Below are 25,183 nucleotides of genomic sequence, written 5' to 3' on the forward strand. Positions count from 1 at the left end.
ACATGATTAGTTTTTAAAAATGGTAGGATACTTCAGATTCGGTGTTATGTGAATTAAACCATGTGTTAAGTTATAAATTTCTTTAACAATTTGCAAATACGATTTACAAAGGCAATAACTTGTACAAGCTATCAACAGACACTCTAGTCAACTAAGCTACAAGAGTGTCATGACCCAATCCCCGAACCCGATCGTGATGGCGCCTCTCGTGAAGACAAGGCCAGCCAGATCAAAATGGAGCACCTCTTTTAAACAGTTAATCATCATAAACAGTAGTAACATATAATATAATACTCATAAATTACGAAATTTTAACGTTAACAACAGCAGGAACCATCCCGACACAGCCCAAACCGGGGTGTCACAAGTCATGAGCTACTACAGAATCTGCTATAGGTCTACAAAGTACGGAATCCGATACAACAGTCTGAAGAAAACATAAATGATAGAGGATAAGAGAGACAAGGGGCTGCGGGCGTCGACAGCTACCTCGTAACTCCAAATCAGTGCCTAGCCTGGACGGAATCAGCGCTCAGGTGCGAACTCTGCTATACCTGAATCTGCACACACGATGCAGGGAGTAATGTGAGTACTCCGACTCAGTGAGTAATAATTATAAATAATGGCTGAAAGTATGAAAACACGTAAAGGCACAAAGCAATTCCATATCAAGCAGTAAAATCACTTAAAGCAGTAAATCAGTGAAGAAATCAAATGATATTCCTTTTGAAACAAGTAAAACCGGTAAATTAACAGGTAGATAACAAGTAGAAATCCGCCCCTTGGGCACAGTATCAATCGCTCAACATAGTATCAGCCCCTCGGGCTCACTCTCAGTACAGTATCAGCCCCTCGGGCTCAGTATCAATTACTCAGGACGGTATCAGCCCCTCGGGCTACCTCACAATCACTCATATCAGCCCCTCGGGCATAGTATCAATCACTCAGCATAATGGGTACCCGCGCTCACTGTGGGTGTGCAGACTCCGGAGGGTCCCCTTACGGCCCAAGCGCTATATCAAGCCACCTCGTGGCATCATCACTCGGCACTCGGCCTCACATCACACAAGCCACCTCGTGGCATATAAAGTATCTCAGGCCCTCGGCCTCATATCACTCAGTATATCCTCACATATGGCCCTCGGCCTCACTCAGTCCAAAAATCATCACAAGCCCCTTGGGCATTAGTAAAGCAGAAGTTCTCAGCCCAAAACATGATGTAGAAATATCATTTAAGTTTCAAATCTGAGTAAAAGTGGCTGAGTTTGTAAAACAGTAGATATCAACAGGACTGAGTTCAAATAATAAGTCAAACATTGAGGAAATAGTGATAAAAATCTCTGAAGGGTTCAAATAGTTGGCACGAAGCCCAAATATGGCAATCAACCCAAATCATGATGATAACAAATGAATTTCAGTCAAATATTCGGTAAAATCATCAATCGGGATGGACCAAGTCACAATCCCCAGTAGTGAAAGACTCCACGCTCATCATCCAGCGCGTATCTTGCCTCAATATAGCACTACGATGTACAAATCCACGGTTTCAAACCCTTAGGACATCATTTACAACCATTACTCACCTCGAACTGGCTAATTCTCTAGATCGCGACGCCTTTTCCCAACGAATTGGCCTCCACGCGCGTCGAATCTATCCAAAATCAGAACGAATACGTCACAATATGCTAAGGGAACAAAGCCCAAGTGAAAACATTCGAAAAATATCAAAAATTCCGAAATTAGCAAAACCCGAGCCCATGTCTCGGAACTCAGAAATTTTTACGTCATCGGGCCTTATCTCGCCACGAGTCTATACATACCAAAATCTCTCAAATCGGACCACAAATGGCCTCTCAAATCCCAAATTTAGAATTTCAATTTCAAGACCTAATTTCTTACAATTTGGCTATATTTTCATGAATTTCAAGGATGATTTCACAATATAATCATGTATTTAGTTCATAGGACTTACCTCCAATTACTTCCCGTCAAAACCCCTTCAATTCCCGTCCAAAAGCTCTCAAGGTTGCTAAAAAATGGTGGAAAAATGAGTTTGGTTCGCGGATGAAATATTTTTAACATTCTGTCCGGGTACTGTAGCTAACCCTATGCCATCGCATTAGAGCTCCTGCGATCGCATAGAACAAAATTTCCAGGCCTCAAAATTACCCTATGTGATCGCAACTGGACCTCTGCGATCGCAATGCACCATCCAACAACACCGTGCGATCGCAACACCTCCTATGTGATCGCATAGCACAACCAAACAGCCCCCAAAAATCCTTCTATGCGATCGCAGCCCTTGCTATGCGATCGCATAGAGCAAAATTGCTCTGCACTAACTGCTGCATTTCTGCAGCATTTTCCATTTTTAAAAATTCCCCTTAGCCATCCGAAATCACCCCGAAGCCCCCGAGACCTCAACCAAAAATACCAACACCTCCTAAAACATCATACAAACTTATTCCAACCATCAAAACGCCTCAAACAATGCCAAAACCATCAAATTACATCGAATTCAAGCCTAAGTTCTTCTAAAACTTCCGAAATACGCATTTGATCAAAAACCCGACCAAAACACCTCCGAATGATCTGAAATTTTGCACACTCATCTAAAATCACCTAACGAAGCTACTGCAACTCTCGGAATTCCATTCCGACCCCCGTATCAAAGTCTCACCTACCAACCGAAATTCGCCAAAATACTAACTTCGCCAATTCAAGCCTAATTCTTCTCTACAACTCCAAAACCCATTCTGATCGCGCTCCCAAGTCACAAATCACCTCCCGAAGCTAACCGAACCATCGGAACTCACTTCCGAGCCTTCTAACACATAAGTCAACACCCGGTTGAATTTTTTAACTTAAGCCTTCTTAAAAGAGACTAAGTGTCTCATTTCTTACCAAATCCTCTCCGAACTCGAACTAATCAACTCGATCACATAAAACACGGATAACGAAGCATAAAGAAGCTGAAATGGGGGAAACGGAGCGGTAACTCATGAGACGACTGGCCGGATCGTTACATCCTCCCCAACTTAAACAAACGTTCGCCCTCGAACGAGTCAAGAAATATACCTGAAGCCTCAAACAGATGAGGATATATGCTCTGTATCTCCCGCTCGGTCTCCCAGGTAGCCTCCTCCGCGGGCCGGCCTCTCCACTGCACTTTCACTAAAGCTATATCCTTTGACCTCAACTTTCGAACCTGGCGACCCAAAATAGCTACTGGCTCCACATCGAAGGTCAAATCATCATCCAACTGAACCGTGCTGAAGTCCAAAACATGAGACGGATCCCCAATATACTTTCAGAGCATAGAAACATGAAATACCGAATGCACACTCGACAGATTGGGTGGCAAAGCAAGCTTATAAGCCACCTCCCCAATCCTCCGAAGCACTTCAAAAAGCCCAATGAACCGTGGACTCAACTTGCCCTTCTTCCCAAACCTCATAACACCCTTCATGGGAGAAACCTTCAGCAAGACCTTCCCACCAACCATATAGGACACATCTCGAAACTTCCTGTCCGCATAACTCTTCTGACGCGACTGCGCTGTATGAAGCCTCTACTGAATCACCTTCACCTTCTCTAAGGCATCCTAAACCAAATCTGTCCCCAATAGCCTAGCCTCGCTGGGCTCGAACCAACCAACCAGAGATCTACACTGCCTCCCGTACAAAGCCTCATACGGAGCCATCTGAATACTCGACTGGTAGCTGTTATTGTAAGCAAACTCTGCAAGCGGTAGAAACTCATCCCATGAACCTCCAAAGTCAATAACACAAGCACGCAACATGTCCTCCAATATCTGAATCGTACGCTCGGACTGTCCGTCCGTCTGAGGATGAAAAGTTGTGCTTAACTCCACCTGAGTACCCAACTCTCGCAGAACAGATTTCCAAAATTGGGAAGTAAACTGAGTACCTCTATCCGAGATGATGGAGACTGGAACACCATGCAACCGAACAATCTCCTGGATATAAATCCCTGCCAACCGCTATGAAGAATAGGTAGTACACACAGGGATGAAGTGCGCAGACTTGGCCAGCCGATCCATAATCACCCAAATAGCATCGAACTTCTTCAAAGTCCGAGAAAGACCACTCACAAAATCCATGGTGACTCTCTCCCACTTCTACTCGGGAATAACCATCTGCTGAAGCAAGCCACCCGGTCTCTGATGCTCATATTTCACCTGCTGACAATTGAGACACCGAGCTACAAATCCCACGATATCTTTCTTCATTCTTCTCCACCAGTAGTGCTGCCTCAAATCCTGATACATTTTCGCGGCACCTGGATGGATAGAATACCGCGAGCTATGGGCCTCTTCCAGAATCAACTCCCTAAGCCCATCCACATTGGGCACACAAATCCGGCCTTGCATCCTCAACACACCATCATCACCAATGGTCACATCTCTGGCATCATCATGTTGAACTCTGTCCTTAAGGACAAGCAAATACGGATCATAATACTGGCGCTCTTTGATGCGATCATATAAGGAAGACCGAGAAACCACACAAGCCAACACCCGACTGGCCTCCGAAATATCCAATCTCACAAACCGATTGGCCAAGGCCTGAACATCAACTGCAAGGGGTCTCTCCCCAACTAGAATATACGCCAAACTCCCCATACTCACTACCTTTCGGCTCAAAGCATCGGCCACTACATTGGCCTTTTCCGGATGATATAGAATAGTGATATCATAATCCTTAAGCAACTCCAACCATCTCCGCTGCCTCAAATTAAGATCCTTTTTGCTTGAACAAATGCTGAAGAGTGCGATGATCAGTGAACACCTCACAAGATACGCCATACAAGGAATGCCTCCAAATCTTCAATGCATGAACTATGGTAGCCAACTCCAAATCATGAACGGGGTAGTTCTTCTCATGGGGATTCAACTAACGAGAAGCATAAGCAATAACTCTACCCTTCTGCATCAACACACAACCAATCCCAACTCTCGAAGCATCACAATACACAGTATATGAACCTGAAGCTGATGGCAAAACTAACACTGAAGCTGTGGTCAAGGCTGTCTTGAGCTTCTGAAATCTCTCCTCACACTCGTCCGACCATACAAATAGAGCACCCTTCTGAGTCAACTTGGTCAAGGGCGATGCAATGGATGAAAATCCCTGAACAAACTGGCGATAATAGCCTGTTAACCCAAGAAAGCTATGAATCTCTATGGCTGAGGACGGTCTAGGCCAACTCTGAACCACCTCTATCTTCTTTGGGTCAACCTGAATACCCTCGCTGGACACCACGTGTCCCAAGAAAGCCATTGTATTGAGCCAAAACTCACACTTAGAGAACTTTGCATAAAGTTTCTCCTCCCTCAATCTCTGCAACACAACTCTCAAATGCTCCGCGTGCTCCTCTTGACTACTCGAGTACACCAGGATATCATCAATGAATACTATAACGAACGAATTAAGATAAGGCTGGAACACGCTGTTCATCAAATGCATGAATGCTGTTGGGGCATTGGTTAGCCCGAAAGACATAACAAGAAACTCATAATGACCATATCTGGTCCTGAAAGCAGTCTTAAAAATATCTGAATCCCTGATCTTCAATTGGTGATAGCCCGAACGGAGATCAATCTTGGAGAACACTCTCGCTCCCTAAAGCTGATCAAATAAATCATCAATGTGAGGCAAAGGATACTTGTTCTTAATTGTTACTTTGTTCAATTGCCTATAATCGATGCACATTCTCATTGTGCCGTCCTTCTTCTTCACAAACAGAACGGGCACACCCAAGGTGACACACTAGGCCGAATGAACCCCTTATCTAGGAGTACCTGAAGTTGTTCTTTCAATTCCTTCAACTCTATTGGTACCATACGATACGACGGAAAAGAAATGGGCTGAGTGACCGGCACCAGGTCAATACCAAAATCAATATCCCTATCCGGTGGCATGCCCGGCAGGTCTGCAGGAAAAACATCGGGAAAATCCCTCACAACTGGAACAGAATCAATACAAGGAGTCTCAGCTCCAACATCCCTCACAAACGCTAGATATGAAAGACAACCCTTCCCAGCCATACGTTGGGCCTTCAAGAAGGATATCACTCTACTAGGAACATAATCAGTCACACCACGCCACTTGATAGGCAGTACACCTGGCATAGCCAAAATGACTGTTTTAGCATGACAGTCTAGAATAGCACGACACGGGGATAGCCAATCCATGCCCAAAATGACATCAAAATCCACCATGCTCAATAGCAATAGATTTACTCGGGTCTCCAGACCCCCAATAGTCACCACACATGACCGGTACACACGGTCTACAACAACAGTATCGCCCACTGGGGTAGATACATGAACAGGTAAAGCAAGAAACTCATGGGGCGTACCCAAATAACGAGCAAAGTATGATAATACATAAGAAAAGGTGGAATCGGGATCAAATAATACAAAGGCATCTCTGTGGCAGACTGAAACAATACCTGTAATGACAGCATCCGAAGCAATGGCGTTGGGTCTGCCTAGGAGTGCATAGAAACGGGCCTGACCACCCCCTGATCGACCTCCCCCTCTAGGGCGACCCCTGGCTGCCTGAACTCCACCCCTAGCTGGCTGGGCGGGTGGTGAAGTAACTAGAGCAGAAGTCGAGGGTGGCCCCTCTGTTGGGACGAACTAGCAACACGATGAGGACACTGCCTCCACACATGTCCAAACTCTCCATACTCAAAACAACTCCTAGGTGATGGAGAAGGGGACTGAAGGGAACCCCTCGCACCGGAGTGACCAACTGATGCACTAGGCATAGAAGAACCCCGAGTCGACGGGGAACGAGATAAACTCTAGGCTAGAAGGGCACTGAGTGATGACTAGCCCTGCTGAGATCCATGATGACCATGACCCGAAGATGCCCCGCGATGCTCTGGGCGGGATAACTGAGCATGCCTGAAAGAACGACCCCTACCATGCTGAGACTGGCCCCTCGAAGAGGCACCACTATAACTGCCAGATCCTCGAGGCCTCTTGTCCTCCCTCTCCTCTCGATCCTGATGGCGAACCGTCTCAATCTCACGAGCAATATCGACCACCTCCTCGAACGTAGCACCCAACACCCTCTCTCGGGTCATAAGAATACGGAGGTGATAGTTAAGGCCATCAACAAATCTCCTGATCCTCTCACGATCTGTCGAAACCATCCAAATGGCATGACGAGCCAACTCATAAAACCTCGACTCTTGTTGTGACACAGTTATATCCCCCTATCGCAATCACTCGAACTATCTACGCAGCTCCTCTCTGCGGGACTGCGGCACATACTTCTCCAAGAAGAGAGTGGAGAACTGCTTCCAAGTAAGGGGTGCTGCTCCAACCGGCCTACGCCTCTCATACGCCTCCCACCATGTGAAGGCATCCCCAGTAAACTGAAAGGTGGTGAATGCCACACCATTAGTCTCAAGAATCCCTGCTGTACGGAGCATCCGCTGACACTTATCAAGAAAACCCTAGGCATCCTCGCCCTCGGCACCACTGAATGACGGAGGCTGGAGTCTACCAAACCTCTCAAGACGATGTTGCTCATCATCCGGCATGACTGGCACAACAAACTCCTAAGCTGGTGTAACCGACTGAGCTGGAGGTGCCCCCGGTGTCTGTAGTCCCTGCAGTACCTGCTCAGGTGTGCGAGCAGTGGGGGTCTGATTGCCTCCCCCGGCCTGTGAAGTAGCTACTGCTGTAGTGGCTGAAACTGCCTGAGCCAGGCCAGTGCAAACTGATAAGATCTGTGCCAAGGCCTCCTGAAGACCCGAAACCACGATGGGCACAGCTGGTGCCTGAACTGGTGTTGTTGGAGCATCCATAGCTGGAGTCTGATCCAGAGCTGGGGCAGCTGGTGGGTCAACAGGTGCTGCCCTCACTGCTTTGCTTCTTCCACGTCCACGACCGCATCCACGGCCTCTAGTGGCATTAGTGGGTGGCACTGGTGGTCGTCCACCTTGTCCGGTAGCACGAGTCCTCGCCATCTGCGAGAGAATCGAATAACAGAAGTTTAGCATTCGGATCAACAAATTCGCACGACAGGAGTTTCAAGGATATGAAGTTTTTCCTAAAGGTCTGCGGCCTCTCGAGGATAAATACAGACGTCTCCATACCGATGCACGAGACTCTACTAAACCTGCTCATGACTCGTGAGACCTAAGTAACCTAGGCTCTGATACCAACTTGTCACGGCCCAATCCCCGAACCTGGTCGTGATGGCGCCTTTCGTGAAGACAAGGCCAGCCAGACCAAAACGAAGCACCTCTTTTAAATAGTTAATCATCATAAACAGTAGTAACATATAATATAATACTCATAAATTGCGGAATTTTAACGTTACCAACAGCAGGAACCATCCCAACACAACCTAAACCGGGGTATCACAAGTCATGAGCTACTACAGAATCTGCTATAGGTCTATAAAGTACGGAATCTGATACAACAGTCTGAAGAAAACATAAATGATAGAGGATAAGAGAGACAAGGGGTTGCGGGCGTCAACAACTACCTCGTAACTCCAAATCACTGTCTAGCCTGGACGGAATCAACGCTCAGGTGCGGACACTGCTATACCTAAATCTGCACACACGGTGTAGGGAGTAATGTGAGTACTCCGACTCAGTGAGTAATAATTATAAATAATGGCTGAAAGTATGAAAACACGTAAAGGCACAAAGCAATTCCATATCAAGCAGTAAAATCACTTAAAGCAGTAAATTAGTGAATAAATCAAATGATATTCCTTTTGAAACAAGTAAAACCGGTAAATTAACAGGTAGATAACAAGTAGAAATCTGCCCTTTGGGCACAGTATCAATCGCTCAATATAGTATCAGCCCCTCGGGCTCACTCTCAGTAAAGTATCAGCCCCTCGGGCTCAGTATCAATCACTCAGGACAGTATCATCCCCTCGGGCTACCTCACAATCACTCATATCAGCCCCTCGGGTATAGTATCAATCACTCAGCATAATGGGTACCCGCGCTCACTGTGGGTGTGCAGACTCCGGAGGGGCCCCTTACGACCCAAGCGCTATATCAAGCCACTTCGTGGCATCATCACTCGGCACTCGGCCTCACATCACACAAGCCACCTCGTGGCATATAAAGTATCTCAGGCCCTCGGCCTCATATCACTCAGTATATCCTCACATATGGCCTTCGGCCTCACTCGGTCCAAAAATCATCACAAGCCCCTTGGGCATTAGTAAAGCAGTAGTTCTCAGCCCAAAACATGATGTAGAAATATCATTTAAGTTTCAAATCTGAGTAAAAGTGGTTGAGTTTGTAAAACAGTAGATATCAACAGAACTGAGTTCAAATAATAAGTCAAACAGTGAGGAAACAGTGATAAAAATCCCCGAAGGGTTCAAATAGTTGGCACGAAGCCCAAATATGGCAATCAACCCAAATCATGATGATAACAAATGAATTTCAGTCAAATATTCGGTAAAATCATCAATCGGGATGGACCAAGTCACAATCCCCAGTAGTGAAAGACTCCACGCTCATCATCCAGCGCGTATCTTGCCTCAATATAGCACTACGATGTACAAATTCGGGGTTTCAAACCCTCAGGACATCATTTACAACCATTACTCACCTCGAACTGGCTAATTCTCTAGCTGGCGACGTCTTTGCCTCTTGAATTGGCCTCCACGCGCGTCGAATCTATCCAAAATCAGAACGAATACGTCACAATATGCTAAGGGAACAAAGCCCAAGCGAAAACATTCGAAAAATATCAAAAATTCCGAAATTAGCAAAACCCGAGCCCCGGGCCCACGTCTCGAAACTCAGAAATTTTTACGTCATCGGGCCTTATCTCGCCACAAGTCTGTACATACAAAAATCTCTCAAATCGGACCACAAATGTCCCCTCAAATCCCAAATTTAGAATTTCAATTTCAAGCCCTAATTTCTTACAATATGGCTATATTTTCATGAATTTCAAAGATGATTTCACAATATAATCATGTATTTAGTTCATAGGACTTACCTCCAATCACTTCCCGTCAAAACCCCTTCAATTCTCGTCCAAAAGCTCTCAAGGTTGCTCAAAAATGGTGGAAAAATGAGTTTGGTTCGCGGATGAAATATTTGTAACATTCTGTCCGGGTACTGTAGCTAACCATATGCGATCGCATAGAACAAAATTTCCAAGCCTCAAAATTACCCTATGCGATTGCAACTGGACCTCTGCGATCGCAATGCACCATCCAACAACACCATGCGATCGCAACACCTGCTATGCGATCACATAGCACAACCAAACAGCCCCCAAAAATCCTTCTATGCGATCGCAGCCCTTGCTATGCGATCGCATAGAGCAAAATTGCTCTGCACAACTGCTGCATTTCTGCAGCATTTTCCATTTTTAAAAATTCCCCTTAGCCATCCAAAATCATCCCGAAGCCCCCGAGACCTCAACCAAAAATACCAACACCTCCTAAAACATCATACAAACTTATTCCAACCATCAAAACGCCTCAAACAACGCCAAAACCATCAAATTACATCGAATTCAAGCCTAAGTTCTTCTAAAACTTCCGAAATACGCATTTGATCAAAAATCCGACCAAATACCTCCGAATGATCTGAAATTTTGCACACACATCCAAAATCACCTAACGAAGCTACTGCAACTCTCAGAATTTCATTCCGACCCCCGTATCAAAGTCTCACCTACCAACCGGAATTCGCCAAAATACTAATTTCGCCAATTCAAGCCTAATTCTTCTCTACAACTCCAAAACCCATTCCGATCGCGCTCCCGAGTCACAAATCACCTCCCGAAGCTAACCGAACCACCGGAACTCACTTCCGAACCTTCTAACACATAAGTCAACACCCGGTTGACTTTTCCAACTTAAGCCTTCTTAAAAGAGACTAAGTGTATCATTTCTTACCAAATCCTCTCTGAACTCGAACTAATCAACTCAATCACATAAAACACGGATAACGAAGCGTAAAGAAGCTGAAATGGGGGAAACGGAGCGGTAACTCATGAGACGACTTGCTGGGTCGTCACAAAGAGCTTGTTGCTCTCTTGTTTTAGTTCAAAATAATTGATCTCTTGTTCTATGTATTCACTATAAAAATAAGATATAACTACACGTGATAATTTTTTTGAAAGTATAGCTACGAATAATAAATATAATGTATATATTTATTATGTCGTGTATTTCTCTCTTTCTAAAAAGAAGATGAATTAATCCTGATTACATATTTAGTAAAACATGAAAACTCTAATGGATGGAAAAACAAATTAATTTTTGAGAAGTTTTAATAAAACTAACACATCAGCAAATAAAATTTATTTCTTCATCCTCAAACCATTGAGAAATTGACTGATTAATACTCAAAAAGATTAGTGGAACTTCACAACTCCAAAGCCAATCTTTTTAACAGTATTATTAAGGGGTAGTTTGTTTAGAAGGATTAGGAAAAATCTTTTCGGATAAAGTTCCTTTTAAAATAGCACAAAGTTTGATTAAAAAAGATTAAAAATTAATTTTCACATAAGTAATGCACTCTTGATTTGACTATATAAGTAAAAGAATCATCGCATAAACTACTGCAAAGTTTACTTAGTTTGCGTTTTTAATTAATATACTCCTTAGATTTTGCAAAAAATTATGTATTGCTTCCGTCCTAATTTATGTGACGGTGTTTGATCGGCCATAGAATTTATGAAAAAAATAAAGACTTTCGACACTTGTGATAATGGTCCGTAAATATTTGTATTTGCTATAATTCATCTCATTATGTGTACAATTGGGCATTTTAAAGTAAAATTATTGTTAAATATAACAAATAATATTCTTATTTGAATTGACTAAAAAGAATATCCCATAAAATGTGATACAAGAATATCATTTTAGATGGGATAAAGAAATAAAATAAGAAGCACTGTAGGGTTAAAAAAAAGGACAAACGGATTGCTACAAATCCTATATTGTAAATACAGAATACAGGTTGGAGTCGAAAATCTTAAAAAGGAAAAGTAAGATCAATACACCTTTTAAAAAAAGGTACTACTAATATTTATATAAATAAAATTAAGTAAACTAATCAAATTAGCATGTTAATAGTGCTATAAAGGAAATAGAAAAATATAGGTTATTTGATGACGTAAGATTGAAAAGTTTTTAATCAGGTCGAGACACATGTAAATATGAAGAATGCAAACATTATTTTTTAAATAAGACCAGAAAAAAGTTTACGCTTACTATGAGGATAAAAGATGAGTTGGATGACGTATCGTGAAAGTGCCAAAAAATTACTCTATGTTAACATATTTGTTACAGATAATTATACTTCATATTTCATGATTTTTTAATTTTGATGTTATATTGCCACCTTCAATATTGTAGCAACAAGTGAATTTGAAATACAAAAGTCATCCATTAATTTAAATATTATATAAAATATAAAATTAAATTATTTTGAATTTTGTATTATTTAAGAAATAGCAAATTTGATCATAAATAACACGAGGGGTCGATAATAATAAATAGCTAAAAAGGAGCTCCATGGCCGCCCTAGAAATTACAAGATATTGGATAGCCAGAAAATATATAAGTTTTGACAAAATCAATACAAAATAATGCTAAAAGAACACTATTGAATTTTCAAAGTTATCAAAATCTTGACACTTTCTGGTTATGCAATTGAAAAAGACAAAGTTACTATCTAAAAATAATCTAAGAGAGAGACGCATATCATAGATACACCATAAGTTAAAATACGTGCTCAAAAGATGCTCAATGCCTATTACACATGATTCCTGCTAGGGCTGTGCATTTGGATCGGATATCCGAAATTCGATCCGATCCACTCTATTTCGGATTTTCGGATTGGATACGGATTGTGTTTTATGAAATTTCGGATTTTCGGATTGGATTCGGATTGATATGATTTTAATCCGATCCGATCCGATATCCGAAATTATATGTACCTATATAAATACACACTAAAATTTTAGGGTTATGCTTATTCATTTTTCACACACCCCCTCACTCACTTAGATTTTTCCGCCTCTCTTGCACCTCTCTTCTCTTCAGTGAAGACTAAAAGAGTCTCAATGACTCAAACTTCCGATTTTACTTTGATTTTATGTCTCTTTCTTCCGCCTCTCTTCTCTTCTCTTCTGTCTTTTATGTCTATTTCATGTTCTATTCTTCAACTTTTGATTTTATTTTGATTTTTTTGTTTGTTTTGGTAGATGGAAGATGAGATAGAGACACCGAATGAACTTTAAATTGTTGAAAAATTTTGTGACAATCCGATCCGACAATCCGAAAAATTATCCGATCCAAAGTTTAAAATCCGATCCAATCCAATGTTAATTCGGATTGCCCTTTTCAGAATCCGAAATCCGAAATCCGAATCTGAAATATGCTAAATCCGATCCAATCCGATCCGTGCACAACCCTAATTCCTGCCCCTCAGCAGAAACAAAATCTCAAATTCAAGAGGTATTCATTCCCTTTTATTGCAAACTTAATTTAATTATAACTTTTAATATAATATATATTTGATAAAAAAAATTACTTTTACATTAAGTGGAAGTCCCTAGGATAAAAATATATATATGAAATTATCATAACACATATTTAGAAATCAGATAACATAAATGACTGTCGGAGAGTTGAACTAAACATATTTCATCATTTAAGTTGTCTCACACTATTTGATGAATATAGCTAATTCTGAGATCCTTTTAGAATTAATTAAATAAAAATATAAATTTAGACACAAATTACTCACATAGTTGTTGGGGCCGGACTTAGCCCGGACATAACCTCGCTAGTATATTATAGAAAGGACTAAGAGAGGAGCTTGGGGTAGTAAGGGTATTTTGGGAATAGCAAAATGCCAGCTTGCCACTAGGGGTATTTCTGGTATTTCAACTATTTTCATGCTTCGATTATGATGTGATATGTACAATAATGTGAGTATATTTTTCCTTGTGGGCCCTACCTGAAATCATTTTATACGTACTTAGGGCTCCACTAGCTGCCTTTTAATTATTACTACTATTGTAGAAGCGAGTAAGGAGAGGAGCTTGGGGTAGTAAGGGTATTTTGGGAATAGCAAAATGCCAGCTTGCTCATTAGGGGTATTTCTGGTATTTCAACATATTTTCATGCTTCGGTTATGATGTGCCAAGTGCAATAATGTGAGTACATTTTTCCTCGTGGGCCCCACCTGAAATCGCTTTGCATGTACTTAAAAGTGGGCTCCAGTGGACCCCAGTTAATTTTACCATTTCCTAACCAACTCTCTACACCCTCAAAAAATCATAAAGTAAATGTCACGACGTTAATTATAATTAAACAAATAAAAAGATGATATTACTGATATTAGAGTAACTACGCCACGATAAGTCAAAATTTATTTGGAGGCCTTAAATTTAAAAAATAATTTCCCCCAAAAAATCTATTATTTTAACTTTTGAGATGCAAAATTATTAATAATGTTTAAATTATTGATATCTTCTAATATTTCCTTTTTGAATGATAATATAGCCAAATCTTTTAATTTTTCTTGAGAATTATCTTGAATAAGGTTTTATCAATTTTAATTTTTTTAATTCCGCTAAGGCAATTGTTACATGAATTGTTAATATTATTTTATAAGAAATATAAGTATTTAAAAAAGAATTATATTCTTTTATTTGGATGAATATGTCGAATAGAGTATTATTTTCTACTTATATTATTTTCTTTAACACTTTTAATTTAGAATAAGTATTTTAAGGAAATTCAAGGTTAGGACATTATTTTTTTAATTCTTGTAATCTAACGATCTCATATTTTATCACTAAATTTTTTGAACGGTTAAACTATTAGCTTGTCCTCCTAAAATTTTACTTATATAATACAGATGGGAATTCTCGTGCTCTGCACAGGCCCAACATAATGAAAGGCTTAGGCATATTCCCAAATTACTCGTAAACTTCAAGACATTTCATATCCTTGCACCTCTGTGAACAACTTAAATATATCAAATAAAAGAAACAGCTTCTCTATCTTTTCGGGTAGGGATAAAGTCTTCGTACATTCTACCCTCCTCTGATCCCACTAGTGAGATTTTACTGGATTATTGTTGTTGTATAAAAGAAAAGACAAATAAATGTTTAGCTAGGTTTATAAAACTCCAAGAACAAATCACTTTTTCCAAATTGCATCATTCCTCTTGATTGGAATCCAAGCAGTGGCTATTGTATCACTTCTGATATCAGCTTCCATGATCTTCTTGGGCTTCCTACCTTGGCTACTAGGCCTAAAACTGGGATAAATTTAAAAAGAGAATTTTTCATAAAGCACCATCTTTTAGTCCTAATTAGCCATTTATATATCTTTTGCTATATTACGCTCTATAGATATTTTTTATGTTTTTATACAATGTATTTCATGTATTTAAACGGTTGTATCATTAATACAAGAAAAAAAATAGGCGTAAAAACGGGAAATCCAGCTAAGTGTTATGAGTATTTAACTGTATTCAAGCGAACTTTCAGTTGTATTTAACTGTATTCAAGCAAAATTTCAGTGAAATACAGTAACTTTTTTGTGCAAATTCTGGGAACTTAAACTTGTTAAAAACAGAAGAAAATCAAATCACATGATAGTCTCCTAATTTAACTCAAAGAACTAAAACGAGTACACACTAATTTGTATTTTGCTCAAAGAAAGCAACTCAAAAACGTGAAAAGAAGGAAAACCCAGAGCAACACATCTGATCGAACTTCTCAATTCTTTTCTCCTTTTTTTCTATTGAATACGACAAAATACAATTGAATACAGATGAATAAAACTCTTGAATGCAACAAAATACAACTAACTTCTGCTGAATAAAATAGTTGAATATAACTAACTACAACTGAATACAACTGAATACAGTTGTATAAAACACTTGAATACAACTAACTACTGCTGAATAAAATAGTTAATTACAACTGATTAAAACTGAATACAAGAGAATAATCACAACTTTTCAATACATCTAAAATATATAAATGAATGTTGCTGAATACATATGAATACAGTTTCACCTCTTTCATCTGTAAACATGGCTTTCGACAAAATCAAGTTTGAAACTCCTATCGTTGAGATGGACGGTTAGATCTCTTTCTCCTCTACTTTCTCTATCTCTATATTTCTTCTGTTTTTCTTGCTGAAATTTGTTGTTTTATAGATCTGTTTTTGTATGCCAAATAATAATAAAGATTGATTATGCTGTGAAAATACAGAGAGGACAAAGAATTTGAGTAACGTGGGTATGTGGGAGAAGAGAGTAGAGGTGACAATGGCGGAGAAATAGAGATTTAGGGTGGGAGAAGATTTATGAAACGTAGGTTTGTGGGAGAAGAGGGTAAAGTGTATGGAAGAAGAGAGAGAAAAGCTGGTCAGAGGAGATATACGCTAATTAGGTGAGAGAAAATATTAAAAATGAGAGAAAAATATTTTGTAGCATATATGGTGCCTTAATTGTAGGATGGAACTATATTTAGATTTTTTGCTATAAACTATAAAAGGTATTTATAGGATGTAATATTTTAAAATGGTATTTATTTAATATAAATTGGGTACTAACCTATTCTATAGGTGATAAAATTTCCATTTAAAAATAGCCAGATTTATAACTGATCATTCAAAAATAGCCTAGTTTCAAAAGTAATCGAAATTTAGCCACTTTTCATGTAAAGATAAATCTGAGCGAAAACACTGTTCAAAACCCGAAAAATACGCCCATATATCATACTGGAATTCCAACATAAGTATGCTTGAACTCCAGCATATTATATGGGAGTTCCAGGATAACTATGCTGAAACTCCAGCATAATATGTTGGAGTTCCAGCATAAGTGCACTAGAACTCCAGCATAATATACTGGAGTTCCAGCAAGTATAAATATCCAGTATAATATACTAGAGTTTGGAGTACCGGTGCTCCAGTCTCCCATATATTATACATGAGTCTGCAAAGTATACCGGTCCAGCATAATATGCTGGAGTTCGTACACAGATGCACCGAACTCCCGTATATTATGCGAGACCGGTCTCTGTTGCAGCAAAATAATGGCTATTTTTTCATTGATTTCGTAAACGGGACTATTTTTGAATGACCAGTCCGAAAACTGGCTATACTGTGCTATTTTGACCCTAAAACTTCAGTCCAACAAATAACTTTATTTTGTCTTTCTCAACCAAATTAAGCTGTTGCTGGATGAATCAATATGTCACTTCCCAGATTATAGGAAGATGCTAATGACATCCATAAAAACAGTTGTGTAGATAAAATGAAACCACTTATAAAGGATAAAAAAATAATTCAGCATGTAATTACAATGGACCACTTTAAGAAGCAAAATGCAAAACCATCTAAATGTTTTTGAATGCAAAAAATCACAAAATGACACCAATTCCAGATGAGGGACACTCAACTATAAATCCTATTTATTCTTTAGCAAAGAAAATCTTTCTCTACTCCAAAGTAATACTTTTTTTGCCTCTTAGAGCTAATGCTGCAAGTGGAATTTAATATCGATAAATGAATTAGCTGTAAAATCATATTGTGATGTAACAAAATATGCCTTTTGCTATTTGATCTGTCCAAGGAATGTTGTTATTCTCTAATTCTTAACCATGCGCGTAATGCTTAAAATTAAAGATTGAATGTTGATAGTACATATCCATAAGCAGCATTTTCAAATTATAAATAAAGTAGTACAATGCACATAAAATAAAATAAAAAAACTCCTTATAAGGTCAGATGAGTCACTTTTCACTCCCATCAAGTAGATAGAATAGTCTAATTTCTCTTCACCATTAATCATAGCACAACAATGCCGATTTTTTACTAAATAGTTTGTGAAAATCTACATCTTAAGATGTAAATCTCCTACAGCTTATATTAGCAATTAATCAATTAGTACTGCCTCTTTTTGTGGTTTACTTTCATAATAGAAGTCACTAACTTGTGCGCTCGAAAATATAATAACATATTAGCTAGATTTATTCTGATAAAGTTCTTTCCTTAAGCTATAAGGCTGTTTCGAGAAGCTATTTTCTTAGGAACAGAATATCAAATATGTCTGTGTCACAACCCAAATCCGGACTCGATCATGATGGCGCCTCTTGTGAAGACAAGGCCAGCCAACTACTCCCAATTCAATCTTTAAGCAGTTAAACATTAAGAGACAGTAATAAGCATAATCAATTAAAACAAGGTTTAAGCAGTTAAAAACATAATTTGCGAAAAATAACCCCAATATAGCCCGAAACCGGAGTGTCACTAGTCATGAGCATCTATAATACCAAATACAAGTCTGAAAAGTCTGCAAACTATTACAAATGTCTTATAAGAGATAGAAATGATAAAGAGGGAGAAACACGGGATTGCGGAAGTCAAGCAACTACCTCGTGGACTCCGATATCTGTCGGGAGCTCTCAACTCGCACTAGCAGGATCCGCAACGCCTGAATCACCAACACGGGGTGCAGGGAGTAAAGTGAGTACTCCAACTCAGTGAGTAACAAATGTAAATAAAAACTGAAAGGAAGAAAACACGTACAACACAAAGCATTCTATAATGAAGCAATAAAACCATTTAAAAATCAGTGAATCAGTGAAAGATATGCAAAATCCTTTAACTCAAAATTTACTTCATGAAAAATATTTTTCAACAATTAATCAGGTAATCGACAGTCAATTATGAAAAATAAACACATAAAGGTTCGCCTCTCGGTCATAGTATCAACAAATCCGCCCCTCGGGCAACATCTCAGAACAATACCAGCCCCTCGGGCAATCACATAGAACAATACCAGCCCCTCGGGCTCAATCTCACATCACAATAGGTACCCACGCTCACTGGGGGTGTACAGACTCCTGGAGGGGCCCCTAACGGCCCAAGCGCAATATCAAGCTATCTCGTGGAATCATCACTAGGCCCTCGGCCTCATATCAATCAAGTCACCTCGTGGAGTACATATCTCAGGGCCTCGCCCTCATAATCAGTATCAAATGTTTCCTCACAACATAGGCCCTCAGCCTTACTCATTCAAAATCCTCACAAGTCACTCGGGCAATAGTAAAACATGATTCTCAGCCCAAAAATATCATTTAAGTATTAAAATAGAGTAAACATGGCTGAGTACGAAAACAGTAAAATATAACATGACTGAGTCCAAGTATAAAGTCAAAACAGTGAGGAAATACCAGTAAAAATCTTCGAAGGGTTCAAATAGTTGGCATTCAGCCCAAGTAATGATGATAGCAAATAGATTTCAGTCAAATACGCGGTAAAATCATCAATCGGGACGGAGCAAGTCACAATCCCCAATAGTGCACGACCCCACGCTCGTCATCAAGCGTGTGTCTCACCTCAATATAGCACTACGATGTGCAAATATGGGGTTTCAAACCATCAGAACATCATTTACAATCATTACTCACCTCGAACCGGTCAAATCTCTAGCTCGTGACACTTTTACCCCTCAAATCAGCCTCCACTCGCGTCGAATCTATCCAAAATCGGAACGAGGGCGTCAAAATATGCTAAGGGAACGAATCCCAAATGAAAAATCCCGAAATTACCAAAACCCGACCCCCAGACCCATGTCTCAGAATTCGATAATTTTTACATCAATAGATTCCTTATCTCCCCACGAGTTCATACATATCAAAAGTTCCGAAATCCGACCTCAAATGGTCCTTCAAATCCTCAAGCAAAGGTCTAAGTTTTCAAGCCCTAGTTTCCCCAATTTTAGCCCTTAAATTCCATAATTTCCAGCTCTAATCCGCGAAATAATAGCATAGGAACGAGTTTTAAGTCCAAATTCCTTACCTCAATGAAGTTCCCTTGAAATTCCTCTTTCAAATCGTCCAAAAAGCTCTAAGGCCGAAGTCAAAAATGGTGAAATAGCTTAAATTTCACCAGGCCACAATTTATATCTTCTGCCCAGATATTTTCGCATCTGCGGCTATATTTCCGCTTCTTCGGTACCGCATCTGCGGTCAAAAACCACCGCATCTGTGGTCCTCACTCAAACTCTCATTTCCGCATTTGTGATCCATTATCCGCATCTACGACTTCGCAGATGCGGTCCTTTTAGCCGCTTCTGCGGTTCCTGCTCCTCAAGCCCTTTTTCCGCTTCTGCGGCCAATCTCTCGCATGTGCGGCGTCGCACCTGCGATGCCCAATCCACAGGTGCGGAAATACCAGAAACAGCAAAAGTTCAGTAGCTGCAAACATTCCTCAAACTCCCCGTCAACCATCCGAAATCACCCCGAAGCCCCCGGGACCTCAACCAAAAGCACAAACATATCCTATTTCCTTATTCAAACTTGTTCCAATCTTCAAAATACCTCAAACAAAATCAAATCATTCAAAACACCTAGGATTCAAGCCAAACTTTCCAAAATCTTCTAAATTCCGATTGGTTGGTTGTTCAAAAACCCAACCAAAATCTTTGGTTGGTTGTTCAAAAACCCAACCAAACCACGTTTGAATGACCTGAAATTGTGCACGCACATCCCAAATGACACAACGGAACTACTGCAACTCTCGAAATTCCATTCCGACCCCTATATCAAAATCTCGCCTACCAACCGGAAATCGCCAAAATATCAACTTCGCCAATTCAAGCCTAAATCTACTCCGAGCCTCCAAAACTCATTCCGATCACGCTTCTAAGTCACAAATCACCTCTCGAAGCTAACCGAACCATCAAAACTCACATCCGAGCTCTCTAACACACAAGTCAACATCCAGTTGACTTTTCCAACTTAAGCTTCTTCAAAAGAGACTAAGTATCTCAAACCTTACCAAAATCATTCCGGATTCGATCCGACCAACCCGATACCACATAAAACGGATAAACAAAGCATAAAAAAGTATAAATAGGGAAAAAAGAGCGATAATTTATGAGACGACTGGCCGGGTCGTCACATCCTCCCCAACTTAAACAAACGTTCGTCCTCGAACGAGTTAAAAAACATATCTGAAGCCTCAAACAGGTGAGGATATCTGCTCCGCATATCCCGCTCGGTCTCCCAAGTAGCCTCCTCCACGGGACGACCTCTCCACTGCACTTTCACTAATGTTATATCCTTTGACTTTAACTTTAGAACCTGACGACCTAAAATAGTTATTGGCTCCACATCATAGGTCAAATCATCGTCCAACTGAACCGTGCTGATATCCAGAACATGAGACGGATCCCCAACATACTTCCAGAGCATAGAAACATAAAATATCGGATGCACACTCGATAAGCTGGGTGGCAAAGCAATTTCATAAGCCACCTCCCCAATCCTCCGAAGCACCTCAAAAGACCCAATGAACCGCGGACTCAATTTCCCTTTCTTTCTAAATCTCATAACACCCTTCATGGGTGAAACCTTTAACAGAACCTTCTCGCCAACCATGTAGGACACATCCCGAACCTTCCTATCAGCATATCTCTTTTGCTTTGACTGCGTTGTACGAAGCCTCTCCTGAATCACCTTCACCTTTTCTAAGGCATCCTGCACCAAGTCTATCCCTAATAGTCTAGCCTCACCGGGCTCGAACCAACCAACTAGAGATCTACACCGCCTCCGATACAAAGCCTCATATGGAGCCATCTGAATACTCGACTAGTAGCTGTTGTTATAAGCAAACTCTGCAAGTGGTAGAAACTAATCCCATGACCCTCTGATATCAATGACACAAGCACGCAACATGTCCTCCAATATCTGAATAGTGCGCTCGGACTGCCCGTCCGTCTGAGGATGAAAAGTTATGCTCAACTCAACCTGAGTACCCAACTCTCGCTGTACAAACCTCCAAAACTGTGAAGTAAACTGAGTGCCCCTATCTAAAATGATGGAAACTGGGACACCATGCAAACGGACAATCTCCCGGATATAGATCTCTGCCAACCGCTCTGAAGAATAGGTAGTACACACAGGAATGAAGTGCGCGGACTTGGTCAGCCGATCCATAATCACCCAAATAGCATCGAATTTCCTCAAAGTTCGTGGAAGTCCAACTACAAAGTCCATAGTGTTCCTCTCCCACTTCCACTCGGGAATATTCATTTGTTGAAGCAAGTGACCCGGTCTCTGATGCTCATATTTCACCTGCTGACAATTGAGACACCGAGCCACAAATCCTACATGTTTTTCTTCATTCTCCTCCACCAATAGTGTTGTCTCAAATCCTGATACATCTTCGCGACACCTGGATGAATGGAATACCGCTAGCTATGGGTCTCCTCAAGGATCAACTCCCGAAGCCCACCCACATTGGGCACACAAATCCGGCCCTGCATCCTCAATACCCCATCATCACCTATGGTCACATCACTGGCATCACCATGCTAAACTCTGTCCTTAAGGACAAGCAAATGCAGATCATCATACTGGCGCTCCCTGATGCGATCATATAAGGAAGACCGAGAAACCACACAAGCCAATACCCAACTGGGCTCCGAAATATCTAACCTCACGAATCGATTGGCCAAGGCCTGAACATCAACTGCAAGAGGTCTCTCCCCAACTGGAATATATGCCAAACTCCCCATGCTCACCGCCTTTCAGCTCAAGGCATCGGCCACCACATTGGCCTTTCCCGGATGGTACAATATAGTGATATCATAATCCTTTAGCAACTCTAACCATCTCTGTTGCCTCAAATTAAGATCCTTCTGCTTGAACAAATGCTGGAAGCTACAATGATCAGTAAATACCTCACAAGACATACCATACAAGTAATGCCTCCAATCTTCAACGCGTGAACTATGGCAGCCAACTCCAAATCATGAACGGGGTAGATCTTCTCATAAGGCTTCAACTAACGAGAAGCATAAACAATAACTCTACCCTCCTACAATAATACACAACCAATACCAACTCTCGAAGCATTGCAATACACGATATATGAACCTGAAGGTGATGGCAAAACTAACACCGGAGCTGTGGTCAAAGTTGTCTTGAGCTTCTGAAAGCTCTCCTCACACTCGTCTGACCATACAAATGAAGCACCCTTCTGAGTCAACTTGGTCAAGGGCGATGCGATAGATGAGAATCCCTGAACAAAATGGCTATAATAACCCGCCAAACCAAGAAAGCTGTGAATCTCTATGGCTAAGGACGGTCTGGGCCAACTCTGAATCGCCTCTATCTTCTTCGGATCAACCTAAATACCCTCGCCGGACACCACATGCCCCAAGAAAGTCACTGAACTAAACCAAAGCTCACACTTGGAAAATTTTGTATAAAGCTTCTCCTCCCTCAATCTCTGCAACACAACTCTCAAATACTCCGCGTGTTCCTCCTGACTACATGAATACACCAGAATATCATCAATGAAGACTATGACAAATGAATCGAGATAAGGCCGAAATACGCTGTTCATCAAATGCATGAACGTTTCTAGAGCATTGGTCAGCCCAAAAGACATAACCAAGAACTCATAATGACCATATCGGGTCCTGAAAGCTGTCTTAAGAATATCCGAGTCCCTGATCTTCAACTGGTGATAACTAAATGGAGATCAATTTTGGAGAACACTCTCGCTCCCTGAAGCTAGTCGAATAAATCATCAATGCGAGGCAAAGGATACTTGTTCTTAATTGTTACCTTGTTCAATGCCTATAATCAATGCACATCCTCATAGTGCCATCCTTTTTCTTCACAAATAGAACTGGCGCACCCCAAGGTGACATACTAGGCCGAATGAACTCTTTATCAAGGAGTTCCTAAAGCTGCTCCTTTAATTCCTTCAACTCCGCTGGTGCCATACGATACGGCGGAATAGAAATGGGCTGAGTGCCCGGCACCAGGTCAACATCAAAATCAATATCCCTATCCGGTGGCATGCCCGACATGTCTGCAGGAAACACATTGGGAACCCTCACAACTGGAATAGAATCAATACTGGGAGTCTCACACCGACATCCCTCACGAAGGCTAGATATGAAAGACAACCCTTCCCAACCATACGCTGGCTTTCAAGAATGAGATCACTCTACTGGGAATATAATTAGTCACACCTCGCCACTCGATCCGTGGCATACCCGGTATAGCCAATGTAATTGTCTTAGCATGACAGTCTAGAATAGCACGACACGGAGATAGCCAATCATGCCTAAAATGACATCGAAATCCACCATACACAATAATAAAAGATCCACACAGGTCTCCAGACCCCTAATAGTCACCACACACGACCGGTACACACGGTCTACAATAACAGTATAGCCCTCTGGGGTAGATACATGAATAGGTGAAGTAAGAAATTCACGAGGTGTGCCCAAATAACGAGCAAAGTATGACGACACATAAGAAAAGGTGGAATCGGGATCAAATAATACATAGGCATCTCTGTGGCATACTGAAACAATACTTATAATGACAGCATCGGACAATAGCATTAGATATGCCCGGAAGTGCATAGAAATGGGCCTGACAGCAACCTGATCGACCTCCCCCTCTGGGGCGACCCCTAGCTGACTGACCTCCACCCCTAGCTGGCTGGCGGGTGGTGGTGAAGTAACTGGCTCTGAAGCCGATGACTGACCCCTCTGCTGAGATGAACTCGCAAGACGACGAGGGCACTGCCTCCACATATGACCCATCTCACCACACTCATAACAACTCCTAGGTGCTGGAGAAGGGGACTGAAGGGAACCCCTCACACCTGAGTGACTAGCAGATGCACTCGGCATAGAAGAGCCCTGAACTGATGGAGCACGTGATGAACTATGAGCTGGAAGGGCACTAAGTGATGCCTGGCCCTGAGGAGAACTATGAGAACCATGACCCGATGACGCCCCACGATAACCTGGGCGAGCTGACTAAGCATGTCTGAATGGACGGCCTCTGTCGTGCTGAAACTGACCTCTCGAAAGAGTACCACTGTAACTACTAGATCCTCGAGGCCTCTTATCCTCCCTATCCTCTCGCTTCTGGCGACGAACAGACTCAATCTCATGGGAAATATCCACAACCTCCTCGAAAATAGCACTAATCACCCTCTCCCTGGTCATGAGAATACGAAGCTGATAAGTGAGTCCATCAACAAACCTCCTAATCCTCTCTCTATATTGTCGGAACCATCCAAATAGCATGACGAGCTAACTCGGAGAACCTCATCTCGTA

The sequence above is a fragment of the Nicotiana sylvestris genome, chromosome 7 (assembly GCF_000393655.2).
Source record: "Nicotiana sylvestris chromosome 7, ASM39365v2, whole genome shotgun sequence".
Lineage (NCBI taxonomy): Eukaryota > Viridiplantae > Streptophyta > Magnoliopsida > Solanales > Solanaceae > Nicotiana > Nicotiana sylvestris.